At 37.2% G+C, this 10,398-nt stretch overlaps 1 pseudogene; it reads left to right on the top strand.

Moving 5' to 3' along the window:
* LOC122074433 lies at positions 1 to 5,870 on the top strand (annotated as a pseudogene).
* Positions 5,871 to 10,398: the final 4,528 nt, after the last annotated feature.

Below are 10,398 nucleotides of genomic sequence, written 5' to 3'. Positions count from 1 at the left end.
ATGGTACTAGGAATGTTGATGGGTCAGCCAGAGGAACACCAGGATTGGCTGGTATTGGTGGCATTACAAGAGATTCTAATGGATCTTATACATTGCCTGTCTGCTGGTATTGGTGTGACTCACGCTTATGTTGCTGAAGCATTGGGCATTCGGACGACTTTGCAGTTTGTCATTCAGAATGGCTGGAATAATGTCTGGATTGAAAGTGATAATCTTATGATTGTCAACATTCTCAACAACAACAGTTCCTCAATCCCGTGGCGAATTGATTACATCATTTTGGACTCTAAAGTGATGGGCTCGGCTATTTCTCATGTTGGATTCCTGCATGTTCTTCGCGAAGGCGATTTTGTGGCTAATCAATATACCTCCAATGGTGTTTATTGGCAACACAAGAGAGGGATGGTTTTTTGGGAATGGAATTGGTTATAAGAAAGAGAGGGAGAAGAAGTATTTAACAGAGGCGGGCTCATCCTCACAAGAGAGTAGAGGCCGGCCACCTGAGAGTTCCACACCCATGCATCGTGTGAGATGGAATTGGGTTGCAGGGTATATATAGCTCATTTACAAAAGAAAAATTATCCCAATTCTCAACATTAACAAAATCCAAAAGCCAAGGGCCCCTCTCGGCATGAAGCCCCAATTCAACGACCGTGCATTATTTATTTAGTCCAATATTACGCCACAGCTTGCGTCCTCTAGGGGTCCCACCTGCTAATAAGGCACTGCGTACGAGTGTCTTAAGACCACCCTGGAAATATGATCGATCAGAACATTCCATATTTATTTCATGAGAGATAAACGAGACGACCTTATGTTTGTCTTTTTCCTCAAGTCAAATCGATCGATCGATCGATCGATCTTATATAAAAGTTAATTTGAGAAATTAAGAAACACATACATACATGCGGATGTAGAAGAAGTAAGTACCAAAAACTATATATAAATAGGAGAGGGCATCGAAGGGATCCTTCACTCAGATGATGGTTGTAATATTCCATAATTAAAGAGCTATAAATTAACTAGACCGGGTATCCAAAGCCAAAGCCAAAGCCAAAGCCAAAGCCAATGGCTTCTTCTTCTTTCAGATTGGTGGTTATTGTACGTGTTCTAACTTCACACACACACACACACACACAGAGAGAGAGAGAGAGAGAGAGAGAGAGAGAGAGATGAGTTCTTCGTCGGAGTAAAAGGCGGCGATCGTAATAGTAGGAGCTGGAATCTGCGGCCTTGCAACCGCCCTTGCCCTTCATAGTTACGTACATATTTTACTCTTTTTTTCTAATTAATTGACTTTCTAATCTTTTTTTAAAATAGAAAGACTATCTTAGATTAATAAACATTTAATATTAATAAAAGCAGCAGAAGAAGAACAATAATGAAAAGGAAGAAGTAGCCGAAGCAAAAAACTTCTTGGTCTTGAAGAAGAAGAAAAAGAAGAAACTGTAGTCGCAAATAGCATGCTATAGGTGGGTGGGTGGGTGGGTGGGTGGGTCAAATTTTTGTTAGGATATTTATTTTCAAACACAAAATGGGTGGATATAAAGACATCCACGGGCACGGCTACTTATATCTGCTTAAACTACAACGTCACCAGTCTCTCTCAGGCCCCTCCTATGCCGTTTGCATTTTACAGAAATCAGGCTATCTGGAAATTCTCAACATTAACCCCACACCCCACCGCCAAAAAAAAGAAAAAAAAAAAGCAAGCTTGACTGGCTGGGTTTTTCAACCTGGTTCTTATTTGGGACAAGAAATCCCAACCCGAGTTGGGGCTGGGATTTTAGGATGGGCCTAGGACAAGGCTAAGGTACCCTCCCTGAGGCCTGGGCTGCTGGTGTGGGTTTTCGAAGACCCCAGGCGCAGTTGCATGTACCCCAACTATTTTTAATTATTGTTTTTATTTATGTTTTGGATCTAATTAATTAATTAAGGGGTATAGCCTAGGAGGAGTCAGTGGAGGACAATATTATTGATTGATTGATCGATTAATTAATTCTATTTTGGTGAATTTTCAGGAAGGGGGGAAATTGTATAGTTTGAGAGAAATCAGAATCCCTAAGAGCTACAGGATCTGCGCTGGGTGTGTATGCAAATGGGTGGCGTGCTCTTGATCAACTTGGAGTGGGCCCAGAGCTCAGATCAAAATCTGTTCCATTACTAGGGTATGCTTTCTTAAATTTTAACTTAATTCTTTCTTTTTTTTTCCCCTCAAATTCAAGTCGTCCACTCTACTCCACTCCACCGATGATGTATGTAGTAGTAGTTTGATTTCCAATTTATGAACCCCTAATAATAATAAGAAGAAGTTTATATAAATCTTCCAGGGTCCGAGACGATAGTTTGGAAGGGAAAGTGGCATTTTCGTGAGTTAATACAACTTTGACTTCAGTTTAACTAATTAACCTGCATCTGATTCTAGCTGATTTATATTTATATCGTAAGATTAATTAATTTAATCAATTAAATATTAAATATAGGAATGAAGAATCTGGGTGCGTGAAGAGGAGTGATATGTTGAATGCCATCGCCAACAGTCTTCCACCCGATACCATACGCTTTGGATGCCAGACACTTTCACTCAACTTGGATCCCCACACTGCTCGTCATATTCTTCATCTTCATAATGGGACCATCATCAACGCAGAGGTACGTACCATACATTTTTAGAGTTTCTAGTTCATATATAGTTCCTAGCTATCTATCTATATTGATCATGCATGCATGTTGATTGATGAACTAAATATATATGATGGCCGGGTCGGTCAGGTTGTGATTGGATGTGGAGGCATACACTCTGTGGTAGCTGATTGGCTGGGCGGAACGAGAGGATTCACAAATTATCCAAATGGGCGGGATCAGCAATGAATTTATCCGAATAAGGGGAAACAATAGTATATTTGGAAGAATCCCAGTCGACGACAAGCTCGTATATTGGTTTTTAGGCCGTCTATGGACTCCTCAAGAACAACAACAACAACCACAGATAAAATATTAATGGGCACATGGCAATATGGCAATATGGCATGGAATTACTTAATCGGTTTGTCTAGTTGTAACTTAGGTAGGTTACAAAAGGCTTGTAACCCATTTTTAGTTACCAAAAGGTCCTATGATGTGAAAGAAATGATTGGTTCAAGGGGATTCAAAAAGTAATTTCATGTGTTTATATTCCCAATAAAAACTTAAAAGCGCACCACTTTTTATGACAAAGTGTTTAAAAAATGATAGAAATGGACAAACCCATCACTATGTTTGAAATCTAAAATCTCGATTCCTCGTCTCTCTAAATTCCAACATAGGATTGAAAAAAAAAAAATTATACTAACCGTAGGGTGATTGGGTCTACTGCTTTGAGTAAGGGTGTCAATTTTCAGTCCTAGTGGGTTGGACTAATCAAGAGAAACGTGAAACAAACCTTTATCGATTTGAAATCAAGCAAATTGAAATCATAAAAAACCTTATAACAACTTTAAAAAATTACTAAAAGAGAACATATTACCTACAAGAAGCTATTAAGTCAACTCAATAAAAACCGAATCTATCTGAATTGAAATTGAACTTTGATTTCAGTTTGGCTTAATACTAGATAAAATCCAGATCAAAATGACCAAAATCGGAAATGGATTACCTTATAATCAGTCATTCTAAAATCGACTGAATAGGTATTACTATGGTAGATTTGGATCGAAATTAATTTATTCAACCAATGATTTTAAACTCGAAATTGAGTATCAAAACAATCCCTCTAATGATTCCAATTCTAAATTGACCATTCTAGAACTGCCGGAGTTGGATAGTTCATGACCAATTCTAATCCATATCGGCTAATACTAGAATTTTAACTCAAAATCAAAGTGTAAATTGGTCCATAATGATTTCAGTGTAGATCAAATCCGAATCAGTCCCAAAAATGATAGAATTGATACTAAATTCTAAAAACCAACAACCCAGTCCCAAAAATCTTAGATATGCCATTCTATAATAATCGGAATTGGGGTTGATCCGAACTAGCCAAATCAACTAGGGATTTTAAACTTGGAATTGGAGATCGAACTGATCATGGTTTCAAGTATCGGTTTGGGATCAATCGTATCGGCTGAGACCGATCCTTGATCCGGATCGTTTAAGTGGTAAAATAGGTAAAAAGTAGTACCTTTTATAAAAATCAGGGGTAAAATAGGTCGATACCTACCGATCCCATCTGATCCGGATTGGTATCGAAACGACATCGATAGAGACCGATATCGATACCATCCCTACATCCTTGGAACTGATTCCTATAAATTTTGATCCAAATCGAATCAAAATCGGACCGAAAAAAACCCTAGAATCCCTCAAATCTTAAGACCCACGATCTAGTCCTATAAACCTTATAATTGATTTTAAAAACAGAATCAGAAATCAAATCAATAACTGCCAATATCAATCCAAATCCAAATCAAATTGGAATTGACCAGAATCAATTCCAAAACCCTTAGAATCAACCTATAAAATATATCATAATTACAAAATTTCACATGTCATCATTATAGTAGTACCAAGCCTACGATATTGCTTTACCAAAAAAAAAAAAAAACCTACAATATTGCTATTTGTCATCTTCTTGAATTTTTTCCTTTCTTGAAAACACTAGCATGTTTAATACAATTGATCTCTTTGAAGAGAGAGAGAGAGAGAGAGAGAGAGAGAGATGATTAGAACTATCCTACTGACCTCATCTCTAATGCATAACAATAGAAATTATTGCAATACAATTGATACATGAATTTTTGGAAAGAGGTTTTATTTTCTAAACTTCAAAAAACAAAAATGAAGTCCACCAGAAGTTTTAAACATTAAAACCCAGAAAAGCATTGGACAAGCCAAGAAGAAAGAGAGTCAGTTTTCTGACTCATGGGAGATGATCTCGCCGAACTTTATGCCATAAAAACCGGCCAAGGTAACAAAAAGACTCATGAGGAGGAAGACGATCAGTTGGGACGAGGGGTTGTTCGAGTTGTTTGGGAAGAGTGTATTCATTTTCAAAATTACCCCTCATTTTGCCGTTTAAATCAAAGTAATGATCCAAAAAGTTGAGGTTGAATTTACTTTTGTTAACCTTAAAAGCAATTACAAAATGACAAAATAATGGGGACATAGTAATTTACTTTTTTAACCTTAAAAACAATCACAAAATGACAAAATATTGGGCACACAGTAATTTAGGTTATAAGGGTTTTGTAACCGGGTGGGTTACATTTAGACATAATTAATAATCTATATATACATGCATACTTGTTTGGGAAACAGCTACCTAGAAATCTAATTAACTTCATTCGATCCTTAATTTCCTTGTAATAACCAAACAGATTCAGGGCTTTGGAAAGAACCCAAGCTAATTAGAGATTCAACGTTAGAAGCAATCAAGGATTTTCAGAAGAGATGAAAGAAATGATAAGAAACTGCGAGCTGGAGTCATTGAGTTTTGTACGCCTGGAGTACAGGGCACCATGGGACATTCAACTGGGCAACTTCTCAAAAGGAACAGTTACAGTCGCAGGGGATGCAATGCATGTGATGGGTTCATTCTTAGGACAAGGTGGTTCGGCGGGCCTAGAGGATGCTTGGTGCTAGGGAGGTGCTTGGCAAAAGAAATATTGGCGAGTGGCAATGGCAACAGCAGCAAGGTAGCAGAGGCATTTGAACAATACGTTAAAGAACGGAGAATGCGGATTCTGACACTGTCTATGCAGAGTTACCTTATTGGAATGTTGTTGCAGCAGCAGGGGTCACCTCCGGTGAAGAAGTTGTTGATTCTCATCCCCCTTCTAATCCTCTTTTCCAGCCCATTTGCTCATACTCGTTATGACTCTGGTCGCCTTTAATTATGAATTCAAGCCCGCCCGCTAAAACGATTAATTATGGTCGTCGATGCGAGTAATTATGATGATCATATATATCCCTCGTGAAGCTGCTGCTGGCTGGCTGGCTAACTAAGTAGTTTGTAATAATTTCATGGGTATCTACCTTCCTACCTACCTGGTTGGGATCGATCTGGGTTTCTTGGATCGTCCATAAGTCATATGTTTTTTTGCACATTTGAATTTGCAAGTGTTTTTTTTTTTCGGTATATTTAACATTTTTGTGATACGTACTATTGTAATAATTAAGGATCACAGTATTTAGTTCCCTAATGTTTCCCTTTTTAATGTGATTCTGTAAGGTTGTGTTTGGTATGTATTCTCATTCTAAGACTTCATAATACATTCTTGACAAAAAATGAAAACACTGTTTGGTCACATGTTGTCTTAATGTGCATTCTTAATCATAGATGCATCTCAACATTTCATGGAACAACTCGTAGGCAATAACTTCTCAATGATTTCAGATGATTCTCACATGATTTTGCTCTAGGTTGATTCTGATTGATTTGGCAGATTCAGATCAAAATCATCACTGACAGATTCAATTTCCAATTCGATTTTTTCTGTATAGGATGGAATATATAGTCTCCCATATATGTTGGAGTGTTTATACGTATTATCATAAGGCTCCGATTGTTTTGACTTTGAAAAATTTTCACGTAAAATTTAATTTTCCATCGTATTTTTTCAAATTGAAAAATGTTCACGGATGTAAAATTTTACACGAAGGCTCTCTTTTCCTGAAAAGAATCCAAAAAATTTTACTCCCAAATTTGACGGAAAATATTTCCGTAAAAGGAGTCGATCTCGATATTCCCCAAACCCAATGTTTTGGACAAAGCGATCTGCAAGTATGGCAGAGACGGCCACGGCTGTAGCAACCACCGTAGTAACCTTAGCCACCTCCTCCCTCTCGTCGTCTCCACCCACCTCTTCGCCAAGAGATCAAATCTCATCTCAGGTTTCGTACGATCTCGATAGTGCATCCAAGCATTCTAGTGATCCTAGTGGAGGATTGTTCTTTCGCCTGTGATGGAGATTCGATTGTCAAGTCCTTTGCAAGGCCATTAACGAGCTTCTTCTTCTGCAACATCGGTTGCTCTCAACACCACAATGATCGCATAATTGATCGTTGCTTCCTTCTCTGTAACATTCCTGCAAATCTCTTCTCCAAGGTCTCTCCTCCTCGGCTAATTTTCTTCTACTTCATTCCTTATCATTGAAATCTTATCCCTAATTTACGAATGATGTGTATAGCCGGAGGAAAAAGCTTGATTTTTTTTTTCCTGGATGCTTAAAAAGCTTGAAGTTGTTGATGATTCTACCATATTCGTTTATCTGCTTCTTTCTCTATCTGTTATTGCTGCAACAAATTAAACAAACTAAGATTTGATAGGGAATTTTACCGTTAGAAAAGAAGAATTTGGATCATTTTGTTCTGCTTAATCTGTGAAAAAAAAAATTGATATGCCTCTTGCAGTAGTTAACTTTAAACTCATCTAAAAGGTTGGGTCAACAAGATCAAGACTCTAGTCAGTTGAGAGCAAAGTCGAGATGGTCTACTTCTGTTCTACAAACACCATAATTCAGGAAATTTGATTACTGGGTATCTTCTCTTAGTTGTTCTCAAGGGTTGCACAGAATTTGAGGCCACTAAAGAAGGCAAGCAAGCTCATTATGCAATCCTGAAACATGTGTTCCATGAAATGCCTGATAAATGGCTTGTGCCGATATGCAGTCCAATTGTTTGAAAGTATGCCTGAGAGGGATGTGGGATCATGGAATTGTTTTGATAATATGCAGGCCAAGGATGTAGTTTCCTGGACTTCTCTCATGGTAGGTTATGGGAAGCATGGCTTAGGGTTGGAGGTTTTCTAGGCATTTGATCAAATGGGGAAAAAAAAAAAAATTTGACTCAGTTAGTTAGGTAAGTCTTTTGTTCTCTTGCAATCTCATAGATCAAGGAAAATATTTGGTACTCAATGTAGAAGAAAGGTAGGATAAATGATATCTATTTCCATGAAAAACCTAATGTGCCCATTGGATTATTTTTCCCCATGATTTATCTTTATTTCCCTTTCATAAAACAAGCATTCTCATTGAAGTGTATGCTTTGTATCCTTCTTGTGGAGATCATTATGTATTTTAGCTTGTTAGTTTCCCTTTCAGCAAATACTAAATCATATTGTTCAAGGGAATTTTTATGTTAAAGAGATGTAAACCAAGAACTGTTCAATTGAACTCTTGAGCTCAAAGCTGGATAACCATATCAAGCTGCAAACTGTTACCATTTTTATAAGGAATTTATGATCCAGTTGAAGGCCTTCAACGGTTCAAGAGAAACTAATTCTTAATTCTTAATCATGAATTACCCTACCTGTAACTGGTTTAGAATTTGGTATTCAATTAGTATGCCAAAATCTACATAACCCAATTTTAATAGATCCATCAATTGAAAAAATTTGCGTATGGATTGGATCATCAATTGGATTTCTTCTTGTTCTTTGGGTAGTGCTACTATGGACAATCTCATCCTCTTTGAGGATACCAGCTTCAAGTTAAAACAGAGGAGAAGAGGAACAGGGGAAGTACAGTATTTGCTTGTACACATAGAGCATACATTATTGTGATTCCTCATTCCTCACCAAATGGCTTAACCATTAAAGTTGTACAAGTACAGTATCTGCTTATACACAATAGCAGTAACTGTTCAGACGATGAGCTGTGGCATATGGCTTTGGCATTGAAGTTAAAAACTTCCTTATGAAATTGGATGACTAACCTTCAAATCTGAAATAACGTAAAATTCTTGTCATTCTGGTCTGAACACATATGACCTATGTATTTGTGGGTCCCATGTCAATAAATTGTTTTTACAATCATAAAATATGGATTTCTTATCTAAATTTGTTATAATGGAAACTTATGTAATTATTTTAAATAAATTTACCATGTAAAATTAATGGCAAACAAACAATGAAAAATTTTACAATCACATTTTACATCATGTTTGACCTCTTGGAAACAAACACTGGAAAACTTTTTAGAATGTAAAATTTACATGTAAAATTTTCCCATGTAACATTTTACATAAGAAAATTTTACGTGAAAAATTTTACGCTGAAACAAACGAAGCCTAAGTAACAACTTGTACTTGCATGGAAGGGAGGAGAGGAAATAAATAAAGATAAAAGAAAATCAATATAAGAGAGACAAAAGGGGTGATGAGAGAAAATAGGAGAAGGGGTGAATGTTTTATAAACATACCACTTAACCACCCATGCATCTCCCACATCCATATATTACATAAAATAAAAATAACTATTACACAAAGATAAACCCACAACCCTCCTCTATGTGGCATTCCATGCATTTCGTGAGATGATCATTATCATTGGGATTTTACCTATTAAGGCATGGGATCCTCATGGACCCTTATTTCCCTTAATTCCATTGTCCTTGTAATGAATAATTCCATGGGGATGGAATGTTTTGTACCATCCCATGATGCATGACTCTCTCTCTCTCTCTCTCTCTCTCTCATCTAGTGTCGTTCACTCTTTCTCCGGTGTTGCACTCGAACCAATGCCCATAGAGGCGAAACAGATACTAAATCTCTCATTATTTGGTCACCTCCTTTGGTTTCTAGTAGGACGGATATTCATGAAATCCAACTTGATTCGACAATAGAAAGGTCATAGGGGCCCTAGGTAAGGGAAACATAAATTAGTAGAAGCTTACAATTAGAAGCAACTCGGGATCACCAATACCAACCAATACCAACGCCCACCTATCCCCAGGAATAAAGATTGGCAGAATAGAAGGGGGAAAGAAAGGCGCCCACTATTAATGACTGATTAAAAGCATGCGCAATAAATTATATTTCTATCTTCTATATTTGATACAACCGAATAAACACTAGTATTCGGGTTAGGTTGGCTATTCATCAAGGGATGAGATCTAGAAACACTTCTGTAACCTCCTCTCTGTCCATTGGTTTTTCTCTTGTGCTCTTTTTGAACTGGATGAAGGCCTTCCTTAGAAGTTCTTGCTTGATCGAAAAAACGAGGTGAAAAATACGAAACCGCTTCGTGGGCTTCTCTGATTTTTTGAGGTATAACTTTTGCCACTACATTTTTAGATGGAGGTAAGGCTTCGTGCAAGTTCCGAATTGAGACCAGTTTGGATTAGAGTCATAAATTTGGAAAACTGCCATTCCATCTCCTCGATGTGGGGCCAATTACTGTCAAGAATACTCTCTCTCTCTCTCTCTCTCTCTCATATGCACATCTGTGTATGTAAGAGATATTTTCTATGAGATGGTTGGCTAGAGTTCTTATACAACAAGGGTTGAAAATATTTGGCCTTCAATTAGGGTTGAGCCCAACTTGGCCCGACCCTGATTTTAACCATGATGTTATATAAACTTTTATTTATATAAATAATGACACCATTCTGAGCCTATTACTATGACCAATATTTATATAAT

Source organism: Macadamia integrifolia, chromosome 3 (assembly GCF_013358625.1).
Source record: "Macadamia integrifolia cultivar HAES 741 chromosome 3, SCU_Mint_v3, whole genome shotgun sequence".
NCBI lineage: Eukaryota > Viridiplantae > Streptophyta > Magnoliopsida > Proteales > Proteaceae > Macadamia > Macadamia integrifolia.
This window is presented reverse-complemented; position numbering and strand designations above follow the sequence as displayed.